The 27802-nt window shown below is 35.0% G+C and overlaps 1 protein-coding gene across 4 annotated transcripts in view; it reads left to right on the plus strand.

Annotated features, from left to right (window-relative positions):
- The window catches only part of IL1RAPL2 (interleukin 1 receptor accessory protein like 2), a 1139149-nt gene that overhangs the window by 19044 nt on the left and 1092303 nt on the right, over window positions 1–27802 (plus strand). The window lies entirely within an intron of this gene.

Genomic DNA, 27802 nt, shown 5'->3' on the forward strand with positions numbered 1-27802 from the left:
GAATATCACTTAGCCATAAGAAGAGCTGATATACTGCCATTTGCGACAACCTGTATGGACCTCGAGATAATTATGCTAAGCGAAATAAGCCAGACTGAAAAAGTTGAAAATCACATGATATCACTTATATGTGGGTAATAAGGCAAAAAGCAACAAATGATCAGGACAAAAAAAGACTCATGAATATGGATAATGGACTAGTGGTATCAGATGTTAGGTGGTGGGGGAGAAGGGAAGAGGTAGACAAGGTTAGGGAGGGTCAAATATCGAGGGTTTTGGGGAGGCTGAAGTGGGTAAAGGAGACCAAATATATGGTACCTGAAGGAAACTGGACTCTGGGTGGTAATCACACAATAGATTATACAGATGTGAAATTGTAATATACACCTGAAAATTATATAATTGTATTAACCAATGTTACCCCAATAAATTAAAAAAATAAATAAATAAATGGATACATTTCCAGCAGTTTATTTGGTAATCTGTATAAAACTATAAAATGTAAATACCTTCTATGATATAGCAATTTCACTAAGAATCTATTGTAATAATTAAATGGAAGTGCTAAAAGATATATACATAACAATGTTCATTAGTGTTTTGTTTATAGCAACAAAAATTTGTAAGCAACCTGGCTGTGATAGTGGATTGACTGGTAAATTGGGTTGTGTCAATTTATCCAATTACTATGTACACATTAAAAATAACATAGACCTACATTTATTGATATGGAAAGGTTCATATACAATTTAATGGAAATGGTAGTTTACAAAGCAGCATAATTTAATTTATGTATACTTCTATGTATTTCTATACATCTGTATGTGAACATAAGTCGTTTATAAATGTATAGAAAATTATTCACCAGAACGTTAATAATAAGTGGAGTGCTTTGGATTTCCTGTTTTAAAAAAAAATGTGCTTTTAATTATTGTTTGTAATTTCAGGGAGGTTGATGAAAACATATAATGCATGTAAGATGCTTATTTCAGTACATAATACTGAAACGCTTACTGCATGGTGTTAGTTATTATGCTTATATCATTTATAAGATAAGTTAGTCAATGTTAAATGCAAATTTCAGCAGAATTGAAGTTTTAAATGTTAAAATGAATGTATACTATAACTAGAATAAAATAAAAGTAACTTTAAAGGACTTTGTAATAATACAAATAAAGAAAGAACAAGACAAATCAATAGATCATCTTAACATTGAAAATGTTTATGTAGAAATCAGCTAACAATAACATTTAAAAACAAATTGGGACAATTAAGTACAATATATGATAGATAGAGGCCTATATTGAATCTAAAATACAGTTTCCCATATTTAATTACCCCCAAATAGCACTGTTATTTGTTCTCTTATTGTTTGTATTATAAATTTAAATAACTTAATAAATACACACAGTTATTACAGTATTTCACATCCCACTTCTGGGATACCTGTGGTATTTCTGGTGAGTTATAGATTGCTAGGGAAAGGACCACACATTATAATTTCCTGATTTAATTATACAAGGAGAAATTCTCATAATTTATAGATGCAGCATATCTTAGCAGGGACTTAACTCTGGTTCCTGGTTCCCCATAGATTTACATCTGCCAGAATTACTATTTGTAAAGGGAACGGTCCTGCCAGATTCAAAAATAATGCTGATTTTTTTTACCCCTGTGAAATTAGTTTTTTTTTTTATAATCAAAGTCTATGTCACCATTCTAGAAAAAAAAAACTCGTACTAGAAATCTGCGTATAACCACTTAAGAGGATGTTTAGAACCAACAAGCTTTTCTGATTCCTGAACCAAACTCACTGTTAATAAGGCCACATCCTCAACTGAGGAAAGAGAGCCAAATCAATACCCAGATTTTTTCTAGGATATAGAAGAGTCACCTTCCCTGAGGTCTACTCCCTTTTTCTTATTTAATATTCTTTTTAATGAGTAGTTCTGACGCTGAGTTTGAAACAAAGGCTATGACAAAGAAATCACACATGTACACACACAATATTGATAGCTAATCTCATTGGAGACTTATGTGTTCTGGGAAATATTTTAAGTGCTGTATATGTATTAACCTTAATCATCATAATCTATTTCATTGGGAGGTGGCTAATATTTTTATTATCATTTTCGAAAGAGAAAACTGAGACACAGAAAAGTTCAGTAATTTTCCTAAAGTCACAAAGCTGTCAAAATGGCTGTTCTGAGCTGAGAACCCAGCCAGTCTAGCTCCAGAACCCATGCGTTTAAACATGACACAAAACTATATATGCATATATATGCTAAAGTAGTTTAGTTATTTTTTCCTTGTTGCTGTTGTAATAGTTCATTTTTAGTTCCTTTGTGTAGCTTTTAAATTTTCTACAATTAAGATATGTTTCTTTTATAATCACAAAATACATGGTATTAAAACTGAATTAAAGCTTCAGATTGAGCTATTAACATAGCCTTTTTAACTCTTATTTTGTCTTCATTTTTCTTGAAAAGGGTGAAGGGAAATAAGAAGTACAGACTTCTAGTTATGAAAAAATTAAGTCACAGAAATGTAATGTACAGAACAAGGAATATAGTCAATAATGTCATAATAATTTTGTACAGTGATAGATGGTTACTAGACTTATCATGGTGATCACATTGTAAAGCATATAAATGTAAAATCACTGTATTGTATACCTGAAAGTAATATAATGTATGTCAACTATAATAAAAAAAGTAAAGCATTAGTACCATGGTACATGTTAATCAAAAAGCACATTTATTATGCAGAGGTGGTAATTGCAGTCTATTGATAAGAAGATGACTGAATTTTGTAACTGAAAAGGGTAATGGGAATGCCCCTGAACCTTTTGCTTTGGAGCCTAAAATAGACAATTATTTCCAAATTGAGCCCAGTGAGAAGCCTTGTGATCCTTTTATAATAGTACTTCGCTTATTATCCAGCCTAAATGTTCTAGTATGCTCCTTTTGCTAATATCTTTAATTCTAGACTCTCCTTGTCACTAAACCTGCCCAGAAAACCCTGAATTCTTGGATCAATCTAACCACCACTTTCTGTGTTCCAACATCTATGGCTGAATACCATTAGAGAAAATCACACCTTTGTTGGGACCAATGCATGGTCTGCAACTTTATCTGGGGGCTTTGGAGTTATTAGGAAATCTTTTTATATGTACCTATTCAGCTTTCTATCCCATCTGTTTTCCATAAGAGCTATTCTAATACTCACCACTTATCTCAGGCTACATTTCCCTGTTCAAGAGTATTCTTTTGCCTTTTAATTTACTTTCAGATTAACTTTCTAGTTCTATACTTGCACGTGAGTGATTCCAAATTGATACCTTTTGGGAGGGGAAGATCAGAAGGGGGATAAAGAAAGTATGATTTTTTTTATTCACCTCTGTTTTGTTTGATTCGTTATAACAAATCACAACTTTTGTAATTTAAAAACTTGAAAAACAATAGCTCCAATGATTGATTGTTTTCCCTCTTTCATGATAATGGGTTTGCACTGAGTCTATATTTTTGATAGGCATATCAGTATTCACTAAGAAAAGTTTCCACTACTTTTTAGTCCTGGCCGAAGCTCACCTACTTTGTGATTTCTGATAGAAAACTTGGCAGAGACTGTTTTGTAAAAAGACCTGGCTCCTTTAAATAGATCACAGTGGGTGTGCAGAGTGGTTTCAGAACCTTGGATAGAATATGCCACTAATGCAGCTTCATTGGCCACCAGAAGCCATGGTTGAAGACAGTGCTCTATTTTTTTTTTCAACATTTGGGTCAGGGACCCCAGATACCTTCTTCCTGGGTCTAGTATTTCCTTTTTTTTAGCCTATATTTGTTTCTTTATACTTTTAGCAAAAAACTGACAAAATAGAAGACGCTTTTGTTATTTAGTTTACACAGGACCAAAAAAAATAATAGCTACTATTTATTGAGCACTTAAGGTGTGTCAGACCTTGACACTTAACTGGCAAGTCTGTGAAAGATGTATACATTCACAGGGAAAAGATGGGGATGTAATAAGGAGGGCACCTGAGGTAATGGAAGCTGATATATGGGGATTCATAACCTCAGATCCATGTAACTCTATCTGTACCATACTCTGTAACCTTGAGCATGTTACTTCCTAATACTATTCCTAAATTTCCTCCTGTATAGAATAGGAATATTGGACTAGATCAATAATTCTCAAACTTTATTATGTGTCGGAATAAGCTGGGTGCTTATTATAAGGTCAGCTTCCTATGGCCTCACCCTCAAGATTTACTGAATTAGATTCTCTGGGAGTGTATTTGCTGGGAGCAGAAATAGGAACTTTTTAACAAACTTCTTTTGTGGCTCTTTAACTACACTTAGATGAATCTTGTACTCCATGGTCTTTTCTAGCTATAACACTACATGGCACATTATCCAGGTGGCACTTGTTGGGATGTGATTAAAAGGAGAAATAAGAGTTCTGAAGGAACTATTTCTCTCATTCATTAATTTCCTGAGTCAGCAAATATTTCTTAAGTGCCTGTTATATGCCTATTGAAGACCTATTGTCCAGCTTTTCCTATATGTTTTATTAATTTTGTCGACTTGGGAAGGAATTAGGGAATGGTCAGCTTATAAAAAAATAACTCTTGGTGTTGTCCGTGTTTGTAGTTGTGCAGATAGCTGCAGTATGCATGTCTTGAAAAGAGATTTCAAAATAAATAGAGTGTCTCTAATGCAGTATTATCTGGTATTATTTTGAAAGTGGTGTACTTTACATTGAATAAAAAAATTTCATGTAACTGTATGTTCTCTAAATTTCCTGTCTTCCCAGGGTACAGCTCCCCCAACTGCCTCCACAGGAAGAGTTTCGGTATTTTTATCTTCCATTCTTTATTCTGGAATATAAGTCTTAGTGTCACTAGAGTTGTCCATGGTTTCTCTCTGTTTTAGGATACATATGAATGGTTAGGAAAAAGTCATCTTCTTTTCATCTTTCTTCCCAGCAATTAGTATAATGCGTGGCACCTATTGAGTTCTTAATGGATATATGTTTAATAAAAGAATGTCTTCTGCATTGTTTGTCTTGGGGCTCTGGAGAGGCTGTAGGTAATATGATTCATACAAACAGGATACTGGGCTTGCCTTTAGATCTCAGTGCTCCTGAGGTGACTGTGTATAAACACACACACACACACACACACACACACACACACACACACAGAGAGAGAGAGAGAGAGAGAGAGAGAGAGAGAGAGAGAGACATGCACCACATGGATTTTCAAATACCTATTAATCACAGGACAAAACAGATAACTAATAGCTGGTCTATAAATTATATGAAGAGATTAAAAGCATATAGAAAAGAATCGATCCCCATACAAGTCACTGCAGAATGTAGATTGAAATTTAATCTAATTTTGCTCAGTTTAAACTTTCCTATTATTTCTATTAGTCTTCACAGTAAAAGCTATTCAGGAGACCCACACCACAGTAAAAAGTTAGCTTAGCCACATATGTGCCAAGCATTTCTAAATGGCTTACTTAGAATCTTCTTAATAATAATAATAATTTGAATCTTTTGCTCTATTTGCTTCTGAAAATTGGAACAAAGTAAATTTCTATGTCTTGGGACTAATCAAAGCCCAAAGGCTATTTGCTTTGTTTCGGAGAGCACATACAAGTTGTTGGTTATATTTGGAGATGCACAATTTAAAACACTTTTACATTTGTATAGCACTTTGAAACTTTTATTGCCCATACATATCAAATATTTCATTTATGCCTCAGAACAGCCCTTGAGATAAACCAGAGCAGGGTGCTAAGTCATAGGGCTCAAAGACATCTAAAGAAAAATAGTTTACCTGTCTACTCCACTTGGCAGGTGCCAAAACTAAGACACAGAAAAGGTTATTGCTTGGCTCAAGGTGATACTACAGGCTTTCCTATGTGAGGCATTCACTTTATAAATGTATAATGATACTTAGAGATAGAAAATTTTATTGAAACCATTGTAGTGCTCAAGGTTGGCAGGCAAGGATTAGAACCTGGAAGTCTCTGGCTTTGGGTCCTAAGAACAGACATTTTTTTCCCTCAGTACCTTTATAAAATCAGTTTGACTTTTTCCTATCATTGATCTTACTATCATCTTCTAAATATATATATATATATATATATATATATATATATATATATATATATATATACACACACACACACACATTCTGTAGCCTCCAAAGCAGTTAAACTCCCAGAATTGTACATAACATTTCTTGGTCTGACAATCTTACTTTTATGTTGTCTTCAGTATTTCAGGTTGCCTGAGGTACCATATTGATTAAGCTACATTCTGGAGAACTAAATATATGTAGAATATTATATGGCTCCCTTACTGAACACAAAACAGTAGATTAATGGATCTTTCTTGTTGACATTGTAAAGTATGTGGGCCTGAAGTACAACTGTAATACTCCTTGCCGGATCATGTATTTTACTTCCAATATTTATAAAATGAATAGTTGTTCAAATGTAGAAGCTTGGACAAAACACAGATGTTTCTATAGGAGGTGACAAAACAAAAGAAGGATTATAATGAGGACATAAAAAGTGAGAGGCTAGGAGAAGAAAATAGTAAAATGGACCAGTGGCAGGACTACCTCCCGCTGTGGAAGTCATGGTGATGTCCGATTACTATGTTGATTCTGAATACGGTTAGAGGTGATATAAACGTCTTTTGCTTTGTTTCTCTATTGGTGTTTTGTGGCTCTCTGTGTCATAAGGTATAACTGAAACTGTGGCAGAAAAGTAGAGCTAGGTGATTTGGGAGATAAATTAGACGTGCTGCACATCAGAGAGCATTTGTAAGTGGGAAAGAGGTGGGAGATTCTGATACAAATGGTGCCAAAAGCAGCACAAAGTGAGCCCTGGTTTGAGAAAAGTGGCTAAAGTAAATATCAGTGCACATATTTTTCTTTCTTCTTGCTCTTTTGCTTCCTCCCTTCAAATCTTCCCAGTAGATTGTTCTGCTTTATTTGGTAATGGAAAGAAATCTAACTTTGGGTGGCGAACACAAAATGCAGTGTGTGTATATGTGTGTGTGTGTGTGTGTGTGTATAGTTGAATTATACACTTGAAACTTGTTTGATTTTATCAATAAGTGTCACACCCCAATAATTTTTAATAAAAGCTTCCATATCAAAAAATAAAATGAAAAACCTATCCCCCACCCCCCGACCCTGCCCTGTTTCAATAAACCAGTTTCTCGGGTCAGTATTTTGAGAGATGTTTAAATTCATCTAATTTGCAGTGTATATGATTCCTCTCAGCTCTTAAATTATTGCTATTATACTACACTGCTGCTAGGACTGTGAAATTTCACCTTCCGCAGCTGTCAGGTCATAAGTAGCTTCTCTGAACACCTGCAAGAATTTTCTTTGGACTGTAAAGTCAGGCATCTTGGTTATCGTGTCAGCAATAATTTGTAATGCTTTAATTTAACCCAAAGCATTTTATTGTTTGTGATGGGGCCTCCCATTTCTTTTGCTTTTGAAAAATCTGGAATCTGAGTTTAAACATTTTTCTTTCTTAATTTTAAAAGCAATTTCTCACTTTTTTTTTCTCATGAGTAGAACTGAAATTATTTGATTAAGAACTTTGAACCCCTCTTCTTTTTTTAGTTGTTTTTCTCTTCATTTGTGTATTAATCCTTCTTAGGTTATTTAAAAATATCTCCCCAATTCTGAATGCAGCAAAGGGAGGCCAGCATCTTTCCAGGCTCTGTAAGCCTTGCCATATAAGAGGATCAGAGCACTTTTAAAATGTAGTGGCCTTGAAAGGACCCAAAATAAATCTCTGGGACAGCAGTACTCCTCCAGGGATACACCATCACAGGATCTCACCACTTCTAAGCTGTGTGATTTTGGGCAAGTTACTTAACTTCTGTATGCCTGCCCCAGTTACCATCAATGCACAATAAGGAATAATGATCCTACCTCAAAGGGTTTTTGTGGACATTAAATTAGGTAGTGCATCTAAAGGGTTTAGGAGAGCACCTGGTTTGCTAGCATAGCATTAGCTATCTTCCACTGCCACCACCACAGATACCTAAATCTATCCTCAGAAGAGATTTTGACTCAATAAGCCTGGGGCTGTGGCACAGGCATGTGCATTCTAACAAAGTTCTTGAGGATCCTAATGGTCATCTCTTAGTTAAAAACCACTGTTCTAGGCAGTGACTCTCAAACTTTAATGTATACCAGAATCACCTGGGAAAGGAGAATGATGACAAATGAAACTCCAAGCCCCACACCTAGAAGTTGTGCTATTACTGGGAATCTGGTTGGGGGGAGAAATGTACATTTTAGCTAGAACTTCAGGTGATTTGAATGCAGGTAGTCTGCAGAATACCCACGGAGAAACACTGCTACATAGGAATCACATTAGCACCCTGTTATGGATTGAATATTTGTGTCTCCCACCAAATCCATGTTGAAGTGCTAACCCCCAATGGGATAGTATTTGGAGATGGGAGCCTTTGGGAAGTAATTAGGTTTAGATGAGATCTGATAGGAGGCCCCCATGTTCGAATTAGTGCCCTTATAGGAAAAGTAAGAAAGACCAGCACTCTCTCTTTCCTCATCATGTGAGGACACAGGTGAAGGCTGAAAGCTGAGAGGGTTCACACTAGGAACCGAATATGCTGACACCTTGATCTTGGACTTCCAAACTTCTAGTACTGAAAAATACATTTCTGTTGTTTAACAGACCCAGTCTATGATATTTTGTTATAGCAGCCCAAGCTGACTAAGATGCATTCCTTCTTCACTTCTTTTAACTACTGTAATATTCTTTTAAGACTACTGAGGTAGTATTGGAATGGCCCACACCACACAGGTAATGCCGCTGACTCACTTTGAATGGAACAAAAAGTACAAGCTATAAAGTATTTTTACAGTCACAGTAGGGAATTAGAACAGATATGCATCCTCTACCTCTGTAACAAGAGGATGAGACTGTTAAGATGTTTGAAGCAGGTGTGGTTTTCAGCCATAGAATGAAGAAAAGCCAATTAATCATCTGAGAAGAGAACAATATACAATAGAAATCATACCTTTGTCCCTGGAGTCATTAGCATTATACTCTAATCACCTGAGTTTAGCAGCAAATAGCCACAAGAAAACTATAGAAAGGGGGAAGCAAGATCACTTAGAGTTCTTACTAGGCATTCACTATGTGACTAGTGTTTAATGAGCCTGGTGATTTTTTTTCTTTTCAGTGACAAATGTTTTATTTGATTGCATTGAAATTCATTTCCATTCTATCATACCTGAAAAGAGAAAAATAAGGACTTGAGGAATTTTAAATCCTCATTTATCCTTAGCCCATGCAGCACAACACCTGGATCTTCACTCATTATAGAAATAGAACTTTGTATTCATAGTTATTTTCTAGGTCTCTACAGCATTTTAAAAACTCACTAATCACTAAGTTCTACATGGCTTAATACCTATCCCCTACACATATACATACTCTCTTAGGCTTCTCATCGTCTCCATTTCTTTTTCTTTTTTTAGTTTTTTTTTTTTTAAATTATAGTTGACATACAATATTATATTAGCTTTAGGGGTGCAATATAGTGATTAAACATTTATATAACTTACAATATGATCACCCCAATAAATCAAGTACCCATCTGACACCATACGTAGTGTACTACTCACTATATTCCCCATGCTATACTCATTATTCTCATGACTATTTTGTAATTACCAATTTATAACTCTTGATCCCCTTTCCCCTTCAGTCATCCCTACACTCTCCAATCTGATAGCTATCAAAATGATCTCTGTATATATGGGATAGTTGCTATCGTTTGTTTGTTTATCCTGTTCTTTAAGTTCCACATATGACATTTGTCATTCTCTGACTTACTCTACTCAGCACAATACCCTCCAGGTCCATCCATGTTGTTGCAGATGCAAGGTTTTGTTCTTTTTTATGCCCGAGTAATATTCTATTTTACCTATATACCACCTTTTCTTTTTCCATTCATATACTGATGGACACCCAAGATGCCTCCATATCTTGACTACTAGTAAATAATGCTGCAATGAATACATGAACTCACATCGCCCTTTGAAGTAGTGTTTTGGATTTCTTCAAATAAATATCCAGAAGTGGGATTACTGAGTCTGTCTCTTGTTAAAATCTTTGTTTTAAAGTCTATTTTGTATAGTATAAATATTGCTACTCCTGCTTTGTTTGTTTGTTTATTTCTATTTTCATGAATCATCATTTTTAATTGCTTCTCTTTCAGTCTGTGTGTGTTTTTCAATATGAATTCAGACTCTTGTAGGCAGCATATATATGTAAGGGTCTTGTTTTTTTATCCATTCAGCCACCCTGTATTTTTATTGGAGTATTTAATCCTTTTATATTTAAAATAATTTTTGACAGATATGTAGTTATCACCATTTTATTCATATATTTTATCTTTTTTTATTTCTACTTCTTAAAGAAGTCTCTTAACATTTCCTGTATTACTGACTTGGTGATAATGAACTCCTTTCGCTTTTTCTTATCTGAGAAACTCTTTATTGGTCCTTAAATTCTAAATGGTAACTTTGCTGGGTAGAATAATCTTGATTTTAGGTTCTGGATTTTCGTCACTTTGAATATTTCATGCCCATCCCTTCTGGCCTCCAAAGTTTCAGTTGAGAAATCAGCTGACAGTTTTATGGGTGCTCCCTTGTAGGTAACTAACTACTTTTATCTTGCTGCTTTTAAGATTTTCTTTGTCTTTAACTTTTGCCATTTTAATGACAATGTGTCTTAGTGTGGGCCTCTTTGGGTCCACCTTGTTTAGGACTCTCTGTGCTTCCTGGGGTTGTATGTCTATTTCCTTCACCAGGTTAGGGAAGTTTTCAGTCATTATTTCTTAAAATAGGTTTTCAATTTCTTGCTTTCACTCTTCTCTTTCTGGTATCCCTATGATATGAATGTTGTTATGCCTGACGTTTTCCCAAAGGCTCCTCAAACTATCCTCATTTTTTGGATTATTTTTTCTTGTTTCTGTCCTGATTGGATTTGTTCCGCTACCTTGTCTTATAAATCACTATTTCAATCCTTTACTTCATATAATATGTTAATTCCTCCTACAGTATTCTTCATTTCAGTTATTGTATTCTTAATTTCTGACAGGTTCTTTTTTATGTTTTCTATCTCCACTTTTATGTTTTCTATCTCTTTGCTAAAATTCTCACTGTCTTCATCTACTCTTCCCCTAAGTTCTTTGAACATTCTTATAATAAATGTTTGGAACTCTACATCTGGTAGATTGCTTGTCTCTATATTGTTTAGTTCTTCTGGAGCTTTGTTCTGGTCTTTCATTTGGGACATGTTTCTTTGTCTTCCCATTTTTGCTGCCTCCAATTTTTAATATTTTTAAGTAGAGCTGTTATGTCTCTCAGTCTTAGTAGAGTGGCCTTATGTAGTAGGTGTGCTGTAGACCTCAGTGGCACAGTCTTCTCTGGTCACTTGAGCCAGATGCTCCAGGTGTGTCCATTGTATGGGTTGTGTGTTCCCTCCTATTGTAGTTGAGCCTTGGTTGCTGTTTGCTTGTCAATGGTAGAGATTGATTCTTGGGCTGATTGATTGTGATGACTGGCCTTGATGAGTGGAGGAACTGTTGTGCAGAGGCTGACCCTATAGAGCTTTATCAGGGCTCTGGTTCCTGCCCTGTTTGCCTTTTGGGTATGCCATCCTCAGTTGTGATCTTGCGTGGTGCTCTGGCTCTGACTGAAGCCAGGCTAGGACCTCCCAGGAGGGGCCCTGCATCAGGCCAAGTTCAGCTATAGCCTGTACCCTGCCTGGAGACACCCGATGAGCAACCATGCAACCTGCAGGTGACTGCCACCATGCCGGGCTTAGAAGTACAAAATGAAACTGGTTACTGTTGGTGCCTGGCTTGGGCCACTCAGAAATTTGTATGGGGCATGCCAAGGCCAGTTGCTGCTTTTTTTCAAAGCCAGAAGTTGTGGGACTTCTCTTCCTGGCACTGAAACCCTGGGCTGGGGAGCCTGGTTTGGGGCCAGGACTTCTTGCTCTTCTGTGGCGACCTCTGCAGCTGAGATATTTCTCCTGATTCTCAACTGCCACATCCAGGTGTGGGACCAGCCTGTTTCACATCTCCACTCCTTATGCCAATCTCAAGGTGGCCTCTTCTGTGTCCCCAGTTGTAGGACTTTTATTCGGTTAGACTTCTGGTGACTCCCAATGATGGCTGTTCTGTGGTTTAGCTATAATTTTTATATGGTTGTGAAAGGAGGCAAGCACAGTGTTTACCTACTCTGCCATCTTGACTGGAAGCCTCATCTTCTCCACTTTTTGAGCCCTGTTTCTTTTCCTTTCAACAGTACAATCCCTGAACTTTCTGATAAATGCGTAAAAGGCAGCAGTTTATAGAGTTATCTTCCACTTTTACATTCTTGTGGTCCAGGCCACATCCAGGATCAGCTCTTGTGTTAGTGCTAGGAATTGGAAATAAGGGAAGAACATTTTGAAAGTCTGTCTTTTTGAAATGCAGCAGAAATCTCTGCTCTTAAACTGACTTCTGGAACCTAGAAATCTAAATTATCTTTGGTCTGTGTAAGTTTTGTTCACTCTCGGGCTTTTCAGATGTTGCAGAAGAAATTGCTCAGAGGTAGATATGCAGAGTTAACTCTTCTAAAATTTGATCTATTTGGAATGGTATGCTAAGGAAAGTTCAGTGAACTAAATTAGGTTAATGATGCATAGCTTCATGAAAACAAACAATAAGTTATTTCTACAGGTCTCTGTGTTTCTTAAGTACTTAGAGTCTTGAGTTATAAATATTCCTCACTTGTGACTTTTACAAAGAGCAGTGAAACTTGTCTCAATGCTTGAATATTTCCTTTGTGGAAACCATATTTTTAAGCTCTACATGCAATTTGAGTCTTAAGGAAGGGAGAAATTATGTCTAAGACATTATTTCTGAAAATTGAGAATAAAGGTTGTTTAATTTTTTTCATTTTTGTATTGGTGTGAAATATAGCTGTTCACAGCCTGCCTTTTGGAGGTAATGAAAAAAGCACTCCAAGTTTGCTTTAATATCTTTGTTCAATTTAGGCATAACCTTATCTCTTAATACCATTTTATTTTCTAAAGCCTTTTTACACTTTGTGATATGGAGGATTTTTTGAAAATTATTAGTAAATATCTTTTTATGTGTAAATACTCAGAGTGCTAATATTTTCAGCAAAGACAAACTACTGGCAATTACATGAGATAGAATCTGGTCTATACCTTAAAAGATTTAAAATTTTTAAAAGATTGCAGAAAATAGAAAAAACAACCTGCCACAATTTGTGTTTTGAAAGTGAACCACCTATTTTCCTTAATAAGAACCTCTACTTTGATACCAGTTATCAGATTCAGCATTGATTCCTAGAGTGAAATAATAGACTCACTGAAATTTTAACAAGTTATGATTTGCTCACTGACATTAATGAAGGCAGAAGGCATTATTTCAAACAAATTGTCAGCATTGGCAATAGAAAGAAAAGTAAATTCTAATTAATATATTAGTCACTCTTTCTGACACTCATATCAGCCTGAGTTGGGTGTTTATCCTTGACACACTTAGACTAATTTTGAATATTTTGTCATAAGGCTTTTGATATTTGCTTTAAAATGATCACTTCTTGAATAAAATAAACCTATTGTTCTTATCCAGATGGAACAGCCTCAAAAAGACAATTGGAGCTCTAAATCTCATTCCCTCTTCTTCCATCTAAATAGACTCAAGCCTTGTACCAAAACCTTGTACCAGCAATGATCAGGAAAGAGATGGTAGTACATGAGTGTATTATGGTTTTAAAAAATACAGCACAACATATCAGGAGAGATAAACTGTTATCTCAATCTTATTATGACCAAGAGTGTCAAAAGTTTGCTGGGCTGGGTTGTGGGTCAGGAGACTTATGTTCTAGTCTGGGCTCTGCCACTGACTACCTGTGTGATCATACACAAATCCTTTTTGGCTATGTTTTCTGACATGTTTTCAAAGAGATAGGTGTAAATGACTACTTAATTCCCTCAAATTTATAAAGGCAAAGAATTCTGTGATTTAAATTGCTATCTATGAAATGGTTTTGTTCCCTCAATTTGTTCATGCTCCTTCCTCTAATTTCATTAAATGTCCTTGACATATATATGATGGACCTATATTCTGGAAAAAGTCCCAGATGAGGAAATTTTCTATAACACCAATGATTTCTTGAGATACAGGGACTATTATACATCCTATTATCATCCCACATACAGAAAAATAAAATAAGTATGTTCTACAGACTACTAGACAAATGTCTGAAATTATTCTGACCTACATAGAAACCATCTTCTTTTCTCTCTTCTTTGTAACTTAAAATAGTTTGATCTTCTTCCTTTCCTTTGACTTTGCAGTTGTTCGGGAAAACACAAATGATATTAATATTGAACTAGCATTAAACAGCAAAGAAGGAGAGACTTAAACATCTAAATCTTCCCATCCCTCTCAACCTCCATCACCAACAAAAAGGTATAAAAATACAAAAGAAACAAGCACCGCAGTGAACCTTTGTACCCCCGTTGTATGCATACATATTATAGCCTATCAGATTGTTTCCATACTTGTCCTAGGTGTAAGTCACAAGTCATTTCAATGCAAATAATATTGGTGAATAAGCTGTATGAAATACTCACCAAGCTATACTGAAGCTATCCCTGGAAGTGACAATTTGTTGTTATGAATGATGAAATATCCTTTGTGTAAAAGACAATTGCGTCGATTGCAGAAAAAGAAATGATCTGTCCTAGGTTTCTTCCTTTGTGTCATGATGGGTTTTAAACTGGAAAGCTCTTATACAGTAATGTTAGGCCATATATTTTATTTCAACTTTCATTTACACCTGTCATTGTTATAGGTGGAAAAACATTTTGATCAGTTTCTGCGTGAAGGTCAGACAACACTGTGAACAAAAGTAATTTCTTTATGATAATATCAAAACAGAAGCATTGCTGTCCTTAAATTATGAAGCATATTTTTCTTATCTGCAATGCAATTGCATGTATGACTTAATAGAATCTGGGAGTATATCTTATTTATGCTGCTGGTAAACTCAAGAAATTATTTTCCCTTCAAGGTCTGAAGTTCTGATATTAGCTAAGAAAGAGACCAGATGATAGAACTATGTCATAAGGTGTAAACTGAGTTATTTTTAAAGGAGATATGGAAATTATTTTAGTTCTTTGGTTTTTTTTATAAACTGAAGCACTATAGACATATTTTGTACCTTAGAAGATGTCGTATGATGTTTTAAAATGTTCCACTGTGTGTGTGTGTGTGTGTGTGTGTGTGTGTGAGAGAGAGAGAGAGAGAGAGAGAGAGAGAGAGAGAGAGAGAGAGAGAATTATTTTAGGTAATGCAGTGGTACAGGATTATTCATTAAAAAATGTTATACCTAGTTTTGGAATTTATAAAGAACCTGTTTAGTAGATACAAACACATTCTGGACTGTTGCCTGCACACATCTTCCTATTCTGAATTCTTCCAACACAGGTCTTATCAGTTGCCTGCAAAGAGAAACTTGAGACTTTCCCTCCCAGATGATATAGAATTGATTGTAGCTATAAATGCAGTCTACCGACTGAATATCTTTATGAACATTGTGTAAGGCTAGGTGATGTACAGTGATAATTCGACAAACACACTCACACATACCCACATACCGATATCCCTTCACATTCCCTAAAACCCTTTGAGGTCCAACATTTTAAGAAGTTCTACTAGTTTAGGTGGCACATTAAAGCACGGAAGAGTTAAAAGTTGCTCAGGATGTAATAGAAATTATAGCATTTCTAAGAATTTAACGCAGGAAAATTTTATTCCATTCCATTCTTACAGTGTAACCACAAGGCATTTCCTTGGACCCTCAAATTCTTCTCCATATTTTTATGAATCTATATGCTTCTAGGGGTAAACACAAAACAAACAAAAAAGAAAACAAACAAGGAAACATTGCCAATTCCATTTTGGAAGTCTCCTTCTTAAGCATCGTGACTACATATTTCACTAGTGTGAACGCTGGAAGAAAATAGCATTTAATCTTTCATGAACATTCCTGGTATTATGTAGAGAGAAAATAATATTTTAAATGTTCTCTAGCCTCTGAAATATGCTGTGACAATTAAGTAAATCTTAACTCCCTACTGTATCTAAAAGTGATCCAGAGACTTGTTACAGAAGTTTCAGATGGTATCTGTGAACCACATTGGTCAGAAGAAAAGATTATTTAGTAATGTTGGTGAAAATATTAGCTGTTCTTAATATCCAGTTGAAATCCCCCCAAAAAGCATAATTACTGTTTTTCAACATCTATAAGGTTGTCGACTTTGGAAATTATAATAGTGACTATAAATATATTTATAATATTATATCACCGGGTCCCTGGGCCACTCAATCTCAGTGCTTCTTAATCTCCTTTGAACAAATAACAATTAAAAAAGGAATCGGTAGTATTCAGGCATCAAGTGGACTGTAGAAACATTTTAAAGCATTTTCATCTTGACTTTGAGGATCAAATATAATGATTTAAATAATCTATTGTGAAAAATCTAGTGCTAGAAAGAGTGCTGAACCTCAACTCGGAAAACTTGGGTTCTATAAATAAGCAATAAAGTAACCTTGAGAAAATCAACTAGAAATTTGAACCTCAACTTCCTTGTTTGCGAAATTGGGGAACAAAAACTATGTGAACTATTGTAATAACCTCCTAATTGATCTATCTGTCTCTGGATATGGCACTATCCTCCAATTTGCATACCTATTGCCAAAATAACATATGAATCTGACTATTTCATTCTTTCCGATCACACTTAAAAGTTGCAAACTTTGTTTTTTTTTTCTCCAGCTTTATTTCCTTCTACTTCCTCATTCCCATTTTATGCTCCTGCTATACCAAATAATTTGAAATTTTCTAAGTATAAGGTGCTGCTTGACCCTTTTATGTATCTGTACATATACCAATGGTAATTCCTCTGCATGGAGGACCCTTCAACAAAACTCCCCACCCCAATATTACCAACAAATTTGGCCTAGTCTTCAAATCTCAGTTCAGATGGGTGCTTCCTAATAAAACCTTTTTATTTTACCACTAACCCTACTCCCTCCCCTAAGCTGCTTCTATACTTTACTGTATTTATTTTTGTATTTATCTTAATTTGCTGTAAGAGATTTGTTTTTTATCTGTCTCTTCTTGCATAGTCTTTAAAATAGGGCTCATGCCTGCCTTCTCACCTGCATTTTTTTCCACAAATACTTGTAGAACACTTGTTTTTGCCAGGCACTGTTCTAAGCCCAGAGGGAAATAGCAGTTAATATAACAGACAAGGATACCTGTCCTTATGGAGCTTCCATATCTTATTCATCTCTGCATCTCTAGAACCTAGCATAGAGACTAGCATTTAGTATGCAATCAAGAAATAATTGTTGGATCAACTTTACATATCCATTACTATTTTTTTTTAATTTTTATTTTCAATAAGAGTTGACATTCAGTATTATTTTATATTAATTTCAGGTGTACAGCATAATGGTTAGCTATTTCTATAATTTACAAAGTGCTTCTCTCAGTTAGTAGAGTACCTGTCTGGCACTATACATGGTTATTACAATATTATTGACTATATTACCTATGCTGCACTTCACATAGTCAATAATATTGTAATACTATGTATGGTTCCAGATGGGTTACTTCATAAAGTATATAAATGTCTAATCACTATGTTGCACACCTGAAAATAATATAATATTGCTGAATCTTAACAGATGGCCCCAGACCAAAAAAAAAAAAAAAAAAGCTAAAGGAATTCATCAACACCAAGCCAGAATTACAGGAATTGTTTGAGCGACTACTTAAAAAGAAAAAAAAAACATGTATCAGAAATATGAATAAAGAATGATAATAACTATTACCATTATATTACCAAATATGAATAAATAATGGTAATATCTATCAACAAGTACCTCAAATGAAAAAAAAAATAAATGTTCCAACCAAAAGATAGGATAGGTGAATGGATAAGAAAATAAAATCTCTACATGTGCTACCTAAAAGAGACTCAATTTCAGATCAAAAGATACACACAAACTAAAATGAAGGGGATGGTAAATGATATTGCCTTGATGGACCTAGAAGATATTGCACCGAATGAAGTCAGTCAGATAGAGAATGACAAATACTACATGATTTCATGTACATGTGGAATCTAAAGAATGAAATAAACAACAACTATAACAAAAAAGGAAAGAAACTCATACATACAGAAAATATTTTGAGAGCTACTAGACAGGAAGGAGATTGGGGGTCAGTGAAAAAGGGCAAAGGAGTTAAGAAGTACAAATGGATAGTTACAAAGTAGTCGTGGAGATATAAAGCGTAGCATAAGGAAAATAGTCAACATTTTCTCTAAATACACTATCAAGAATTAAATCTCTGTCACAATCCAAGAAGCCATCAGAATATCCAAGTCATAAAGAATAGAGAGTAATTCTCAAAAGGGAACAATTTTTCATTCATCATCAGATTGTGAAATGGTGTATCTTTCTCAAACTAGGAATATGACCCAGGTACTACATTCTTATTACAGAGGATGTACTAAAGACAGGAGCTGAGATTAGTCTAATCTGTCGAAGTAATGTCCAAGGACCTCCGACATAAAAATCACCTGAGAATGCTGGTTCAAAATTAGAATACTTGTCTAGCAAACTTATCAGTATCTCTGGGGTGGGGCCCAAGAATCTCAGTTGTGTTACAGCATGACATTCACAAAATATTGCTCTAGAGGAAGTATTAAACTTTTTGGTGCTTAGGCCCCTTAGTGTTCTGGTGAAGCCCATGGGTCCATTCTCAAAAAATTGTTTATACATTCATCAAATAAAATACATAGAATCATGAAGGAAAACAATTACATTGAAATGCTGTTATCAAAATATTTTAAAAACAAATTTTATATAGTAATTTATATGCCTTTTATTAACACATTAATGAGATCTAGCAGTGAGTCTTATTCTACCATAATATGAAGTAGTAGATGAGTGTAAATAACATTTTGAGACATCTGCCACAATTATAATGTGATATGAAATTATTTGTGATTTATTGATGACAAAGTTACAGGTTCAGCTAAGACTACTGTGATTTGTCGCCTAGGTTCATAATGAAAGAGATGCTAAATTTTCATCATAAGTAAGTGAAGAAAATTTTACAATGATTTTTTCATCCAAGTTCACAGTCACCAGGTTTATAATCTCTGATTTTGAGGTTGCCACCAAGTAGTACAGAGACTAGTGAGGATGTAATAAAGATAGGAGCTGAGATTAGTAGTCAGAGGACCAAATTGAGGGATGCAGGCAGGGAGCTTCAATATTTTGTATCATGAATATAAAGAATTAAAACAAGAGTCAGAGACCAAAACATTTATTCCTCCATTATCTGGCTTTTAATTGTTTGGTTAGGCTGTTACACACCTGAGTGCAACTGGGTAGGCTTGTCTGCACAGTCTTGTTATGGTTCACTCCTCTTGTACCCAAGCTCTTACAGAGGGTCTCTATGAAAGAAGGGTTTAGATTGTTTCTATTTCGTGGCTCTAAAGGAGGAGCATTTCAGAATGGGAGAGGCATTATAGGATAAGGGGCTAGCATGTGCAGTAACGACAGAGTCAGAACACAGGCTGGTATTTAAAAACAGTAAGATGTTTAAAGTAGCTAAAGCCAAAGGTGGGTGAATGGAGAGGTTGAAGCTAAAGTTGAAACGGGGTTGACCTAAATCTATAGAAGGCCTTCCAATTGCGTGTATGATTTTGGATTTCATGCTGGAATTAACAGGAAGCCAGTGGAGAGCTTTATGATGAAGAGGGATATGGTAAAATGTATTTTTCCCAATAATAAATGTGCAGGCAAAATGAAGAATAGATTAAAGGAAGGCAGACCATTTCTGAGTCTTTAATAAGAACTCAATTGAGAAAAAATATTGTTCTTGGAAGTAAGGGAATGGGCATAGGACAGAGAAGAGAGACCAGACAGGAGAGATCTTAATGACTAATTTGGATACGTATCATGAAGAATAGGTGTTTGGGGTGACTTTGAGGGTTCTAGCTCTGGAGTTCAGTAGAACGGAAACCCCAATAACAAAATAATTGGTGCTTCTAGGAGGTACCAGTCATGAAAGGCACACCAGATCTTTGGGGGAAGATTTTTAGTTCTGTTTTGCATAGCCTGAGTTTTAAGTTCTTGTTAAACATCAAATGAGAGATGAATGTAGTTTGCATTTTTACCATTACTCATAGTAATTATTTAGGTAAATGATGTGGAACATTCTGTCTTCAAAACTATTCTTAACAACTGGTATGGATACAAAGGGGACTGGCTAGTTGCTGCCACCTCTATATTCATTACCCTTTCAGGTTTTGGGGTTTGGAATAAAGGATGAGTTTTACTGTGAAAGTAGGATGCTGAAATCCAGAGACGATTTTTAACAGAATTTTGAAGGACATGATGTTTGTTTGTGGTGTTCTTTTTCCCTCTGCCTGACTATTTCAAACTCCTGTACTTGGTTCCTTTGAATTAGGTTCTGGTTGGGTCATGGACCTCACTCAAACACCTTGTCTAGACTTGCACTATCTAGTAGTCCTTGTTCCTTCAATCTTCCTCCTTAAAAGATATAATTTTTTGTTCCTATATTCAACAAACCACTCTATATTCATATTTATAGCTACCCATGGTTCAAAATATTCTATAACTTCCAAGTAACAATTGCATTTTAAGAAGTATCTTGGAACAATACTTAACCTAAAACAATTTCTCTAATGATAGGGACTATAGGTAACATGGTAGTTGGGGCCCAATGGTCTTTCCTGAGAATTCTTAAATTATGTTTATAGAATACACATGTGAAAGACATTTCACAAATCCAGAAGAAAATAAATTCATTAACAAAGGATGAGGGAACAGAGAGTAGCAACGGAAATATCTAGAGTTAATTTGTAGATGCTTTACTGAAGAAAATCAAATAAGTTATTTTTGAAGATGATGATATAAATGGGGTGGAGTGGGGTGAAGAGATGTCGCACATTCTTGTTGAAATGACTTCAAGGGCAGGGACCATGCCTTTAAGTTTGTGTAATCCATAAGACCTGGAAGCATTATTTTTACAGTGTGTAGAGACAGTTTAAATGAGTGAGCTGATCCACATAGGAGAATTAGTGATAAAAAGCCTTCTATATATTTATTTTTTATCTCGAAGAATCTCCTAAACCCACATATATATATATATATATATATATAGAATTCCATGGATTTAGTGTGTGTGTGTATTCATTTAAAACAATCAAGATACCCAATGAACTGGGCAAAAACGAAACATATGTATTCTTCGATGAACTTTAAATTGAAGACAGTTCTATGACTCATAAAAAGTAGTGCTTACAAGAGTGTGTTTAGGTTGTTCATTCATCTCTGTGTGAGATGTAAGGTTATTTTTTATGTTATTTTTTCTTTTTAAATGTTTACAAGACTCAGGTGTATGTTGATAGAAATACTCTAATCATAAGTCCATTAGAACAACATCTGGGAAGAAAAACTGATGTTAAAAAATTAGCAGTAAGAAAGAGGATAAAAAATGTAAACAAAACCCTTTAGGTGACCTGTAGCACAAGCTGACTGGGAGCAAAGAGTGGGACAAGATGATAAATATTCTCATTAAAACTAAAAGCTACAGAAAAGTGGGGAATAGCATAAAAAGCAATGAAACATAAATCATTATCTACAGAGCTAACTTAAAGACAAAAAAAATTACTGTTGCCAGTTCATGCTTTATGTAGAAAACAGTAATTTTTTCTTAGAGGTATTGTTGACACTACGCCTAATAATAGAAACCTGCCATCAAGTCTGGACCTTGTTTTAATGAGGATCTTATATGTATAACAACAGTACAGATCTAGAGGCTACAAATCTCTTCAGAGTATCAATAAATCAAGTTTTATGCTGTGAAAATAGAGTGATGAAAGCGCATTCACTGTACCTATTTAAAAGTAGGAACAATACTAAAATTCTATTTTATTATAGAATTTCAGTTAACTTTGGCTTTGGGTATAATATACAAACAATGGAGCAGTTATCTATGTTACTATTCAAGAAAGATTATTAAAAACTTGGGATGTCCAAGTTATTACCAATAAGTGTGTTTTATTGACCACTTCTTGTATGTATAATACTGTATTAAATACTATAGAGATAATATAAAACAAATAGACATGCACTGAAGAAATATTTACGTGTGTGCCAACTGTTATCATGGAGAGGTGCAGGGTGCAATAGAAATGTTAAAGTGAAAGGTCTTTGTCAGATCTGCAACTCGGAGGAAACACTCTGGAGGAATTGTATATTTAAGTGAGACTTGAAAGATGAGAAAAGTTAGCTAGATGAAGAAAGATGATTATTCTAGTTAGAGGAGACAGCACTTGTGGGGTCTTGTCATCTTGACAGAGAACATGACATATCCTAGGGACCTTATGAAGCTCAGCATGGCTGAAGCACAGGGAATAATGGGGAGTCTGGCTGGTGGTGAGGCTGGAGAGTAGGGCAAAAGTCGTATTGTGAGGGATCTTGTAGACCATGTTAAGGATATTAATCTTTATTTTAAAGACAATGGGGAACCATGAAAGGTTTTAAGACTATAAAATGACTGATGGTAAGTGCATTAAAAGAAATGGTGAAAGAGATGTTAAGATCCACTTGGAAAAAAAATCCACTTGGCAGCCAGTAATAGGTAGCTAGTTATTTTTTGTTCATCGATTTAAGACCCATACTTGGCTATTGGACTGTGCTTATCAAACCTTAATATGGAATAATCTATTTATATTTCATCAAACCTTTGAAAATAGCTAATTATTGTCAAACAACAAGCTCCTCAAGTGATTCTGGCTTTATGGTTCCATTTTAATAAGCAAATATAAATTATGAGATGCTGGTTCTCATTTGGAGTGGATATTGGCCAATCAAGAGAGAGAGTGATAATTTATCTTCATTCCCCAAATGAAGAAATACAGGAAGGAAGAAAACAGAAAAAAAGAAGAGATATATGATTTATTAGTAAGATGGGCTATGAACAGTACTCAGCAGCTTTGCCATACATTGTCAATGGATGAAGTGTGATTTAGGAATTTGGATCTGGTTATATTATTTTTCATTTGACTTGTCATAGTAACATATTTAGGAAATCACTTAAATTAGTCATGCCTTAGTTCTTGTATTATAAAGACCCTCTGGCCTAGAACCAAACATTAATCATATTTCCCCTAATGAAATCATATCATTTAGAGTATCTCGAGCTCCAGAGAGAGGTACTCATGCCAGAAGTCTTGATACAATGGCATATGCTTATTTGAACCTCAGTTCCTTAGAAAAGAAACAGATTTTAAAGCAATTCCTCTAATAGCACTTGGCAATATAAGCAAGTGACATTTTAATATTTACATCTCTCTAATTGTAATATTGAGTATGTGTCTTTGATGCTTCTCTTATGGCAGTTGTATTGACTTTATTCTCCCTCCTCGTGTTGGTGTAATATTTTTACAGAACATCAGAGATTACTGTGAATATATCCTGATTTAAGGTGTGAACAAGGAGAAAGATGTTTGCTCCAGCTTTGCCTTATCTCTAGGGTAGTTGCCCAGAATGTGACTGTCAAGAGACTGTCAGTCATGTAGCAAACCTTGCCAACTTTTCCTGTCTTTTTTCGAAGCTGTAAAAACTAATACAATTTCTCCCGCTTAAGGTCACTAATATATGTGTTTCGTTTGTTTGTTTGTTTGTTTGTATATAGAGATGATGCTAAGCCACTAGCAGTATAAGGTAGCTCTGACTTTCTTCACTAGCAGATAGGATGTATTTGGGATTTTTATCACCTTACTTTCTTGACGACCAATGTAATGTCTCTGGAGGACAACGGTCAAGGTGAGGCTTTTGGTCCATTGTTATACTACAGAGAAAGTCTCACTGGCCTACATGGGATCTAACTGCAATTCTGACCTCGGTACTGTCCTCAGTTTAGCTGAGTGAGGTTTCTTGGAGGTACCAATGTATCTCAAAGTCCGAACTCACTCACAAAAATGTGCCATGTCTATTTCATCAACAGATGGACAAAAATATAGCCGAAAAGTATGCAGATGTCTCTTTTTGAGATGAGAACATGAATTTTTGACCTGTTTTACACGTCTCTTAAGAAAATAAGATCTTAGAATTTTGTATTCTCTTTCAACCTATAGTTTTTCACTGTTTTCTTGGCCTTCTAAATCAAATACTAATCACCATATTATTTGTCACAACTTTCAGTTTGATCAAGATTCACAATCTTTTAAAAAATATTTTGTCTTTGTAGTATCTGAAAATTGCTTTTATATTGCAATGTTGTTTGTATTTATCTATGGCCTACAAAAACTATTGATGATATTTTAATATTAAATAGTAAGGGTGAGATGTTATAATCTATTCGGAAAACTATGTTTTGTATTTGTCTAGTTTAAGGGAACAACAGTAACTTGAGCTTTAGATATTCAGCATTGTGACCTGTCATCTAGGGCATTTGCTTAGCCTGCTTGGCAGAAGTCATCCCAGTCTGAATATACATTGGTTCCAAAGGACAGTTTGCTCCTGGTGTAGCCCAAAATACACAATGGTGGGCGTATAAAATAGAGAAAATGTAATATTGCTCTGGAATTAGCTTACTCTGGCTAGTAAGAATTCATTATGTGCATTTCTTCTCAATACTATGTTGAATGACATCACATTGATAGATTGAAATTGGCCACGGTGAAAGTATTTACCCATAGGAAAGGCTGTCAACCAGAGCTTCCCTACCCTTTGGAATGCTGGTTGTTGAACATTTACCAGCACACCACTGGCTGGGGCCATTAACCCAGCCATTTAGGTCTATCTCAGAGTAAACTCAACACTCCATTTTAGCCCTGGGATTGGAACTGACTCATACTTCCCAGGGTCTTTTGGGGGACAATCTTGAGGAATAAGCTAGTTCAAATCCATGCTTTTGAAACTGGGTGAGGAACAGCTAAGCCATTTGATGGATGAAGGGCTAGGATAGGGCTGAATTACCATTCAGTTTATTGCATTCACAGCAGTGTTGTCTAACAGACTGATTCCAGGTGCTAGTCATTTACTGTAAATACGCATTGTAGACCTTTCTTGCTGGAATAATTTACCAAACAAGTACCTCACTGTCTATTCATGGCAAAAGAATGAGAGGAACAAAAGAAGTCCTCAACTTGAGTATACTCTAAGTAGCTCAGCTCCCTGGCAGGCACTGAAGTATTGCATGTGTATCCCTTCCCCACAGATTTTCTTGGCTTAATGATTGTCAAAATACCGTGTAAATAGTCAGTGATATTGAAGATGACAATTTCCATAAACTGTATTTTTTCATTTTTTTTTGACAAAAAGACTTCCTCTGTGTGTGTGTGTGTTTTTTCCAGAAGAATACCTTAGACACCTGGGTTTTAGTGCTTTCATTTTTAGAATAAACATTCATCCTACTTGGAAGTTAATATTTTTGACTTTCAGAACACTTGGGAATAGTTCTTGACTTTAAAACTTTTTACTGGTAATAATATTTACAATACACATAATAATAGATATAGGAATAATTTCATTACAAATCACTTGAAAAACTAAATACATGAATAGAAAATAGGATGAAAGATAGAAACGAAGCTATCAACAGAAAAATAGTAAGTACTCAATAAATATGGAAAAAGATGCTTATCTCACTCATAATTGAAAATGTAAATGCAAATTAAAACATATCAATTTTGGTTGAGAGTGTGACATAAATAAGCATGCTTTCATATACTATTGATGGGAGTGTAAATTGGTAATAACAGTTATTGGAGAAATTTGGTAGTATCTTTCAAAAATAAAATCCATTTAGCTTTAGACCCAACATTCTTACTTCCTAAAACTTATCTTGTGGAAATATATGTATATGAACATACTACATATACATGTGCATGCCAGGTATGTTTCTAAGTTTTTTTTATATTTATGGAGTTCCTTATGTAATAGTATCTACATGAGAAAAGTACTATTAGTATCTCATTTACAGATGAAAAAACAGATACAAAAGGATTAAGTAACTTGCCCAAAGCCTACAGCTAGCAAATGATACAGACAGGACTCATACTGAGTTAATATGACTGCAAGTTGTACAGTTATACTGTAATACAGTTATACTGTGAAGCACATAGTGTGGTATAAGACACACAGTAGTGCTCAGTGTGTGTGTGTGTGTGTGTGTGAGTGCTCAGTGTGTGTGTGTATTTTTTCCCTTACTAGATTGATAGATTTTGCTCTTTCAATCCAAAGCAGTTTATGTGACATTAAATAAAGTCATACTCTTCCTTTTGTTTTTTCAATAAACAAGCATTAAATGCTTTGCTTTAAACTCTGAATTGCTATCCAAAGTGTTTGGTACTATTATTTAAGGCATTAACAATAACATGACTTGAAGTGAACTGTAACACTTCTAGAGATGTGAACTATAGCTTATAACTTGCCTTCTGCAGTGTTCAAATTCAAGTATGTAGGAAACTTGACAAAATTCCTATTCATGTCTCTTATAGTCTCCAAGGAACATGTGCAATTGAGTCACAAATATAGATCCATATCTTGCAGAGTTCCGCAAAGCAGACAGACAAGTCAAGTTCAATGACAACCCCGTTTCCTATTAGAAATTCATCTGTATTTTTGCAAGAAAACCAAGGTCACTGCAGAAGAAGAAAAAAAAAACAATAAGACAAGGAAATAATAATAGGTCTCATGAGATAATTTATTTGGAAGAAATCAGATGAGAGAGGATGTGAACTTGTACAAAGAGATGTTATCACTTATGTAAGATATCTGTTATATCTTAGATATACTTTTTTAATGGTGATATTGATTAATGAAATCCAATAAGTTTCAACTTTATCTGTCTGGCTTATTTTGCTTAGAATGATTATCTTGAGGTCCATCCATGTTGTTGCAAATGACAGCATTTCATCTCTCTTATGGCTGAGTAATATTTCATTGTATGTATATACCACAGCCTCTTTAGATAGTCATGTATCGTAGAACACTTCAGTTGCCTGGCCACTGTGAATCATGCTGCTATGAACATCAGTGTGAAAATATCTTTTCAGGTATGGGTGTTCAAGTCTTTGAGGTAAATATCCAGTAGAGGGATTGCTGGGTCATATGGTAGATCAATTCTTAGTTTTTTGAGGAACCTTCATACTGTTTTCCATAGTGGCTGTGCCAATTTGCATTCCTACCAGCAGCGTACGAGGGTTCCTTTTTCTTGACATACCATCCAACATTCGTTATTACGTATCCTGTTCATTATAGCTATTCTAACAGGTGTGAAGTAGTATCTCATTTTGGTTTTGATTTTCATTTCTCTAATAGCTAGTAATGTTGAACATGTTTTTAAATATTTGTTGGCTATTTGTATATCCTCTAGAGACAAGTGTCTGTTCAGGTCCTTTGCCCTTTTTTCATTGGATCATTTATGTTTTTTGTTGTTGTTGTTGTTGTTGTTATTGAATTGTATGAGTTCATTGCATATTTGGATATTAGGCCCTTATCGAAGGCATTCCTTGCAAGTATATTTTCCCATTCAGATGGTTGACTCTACCTTGTTGATGATTTCTTTTGC

The sequence above is a fragment of the Rousettus aegyptiacus genome, unplaced genomic scaffold (genome assembly GCF_014176215.1).
Source record: "Rousettus aegyptiacus isolate mRouAeg1 unplaced genomic scaffold, mRouAeg1.p scaffold_m13_p_9, whole genome shotgun sequence".
Lineage (NCBI taxonomy): Eukaryota > Metazoa > Chordata > Mammalia > Chiroptera > Pteropodidae > Rousettus > Rousettus aegyptiacus.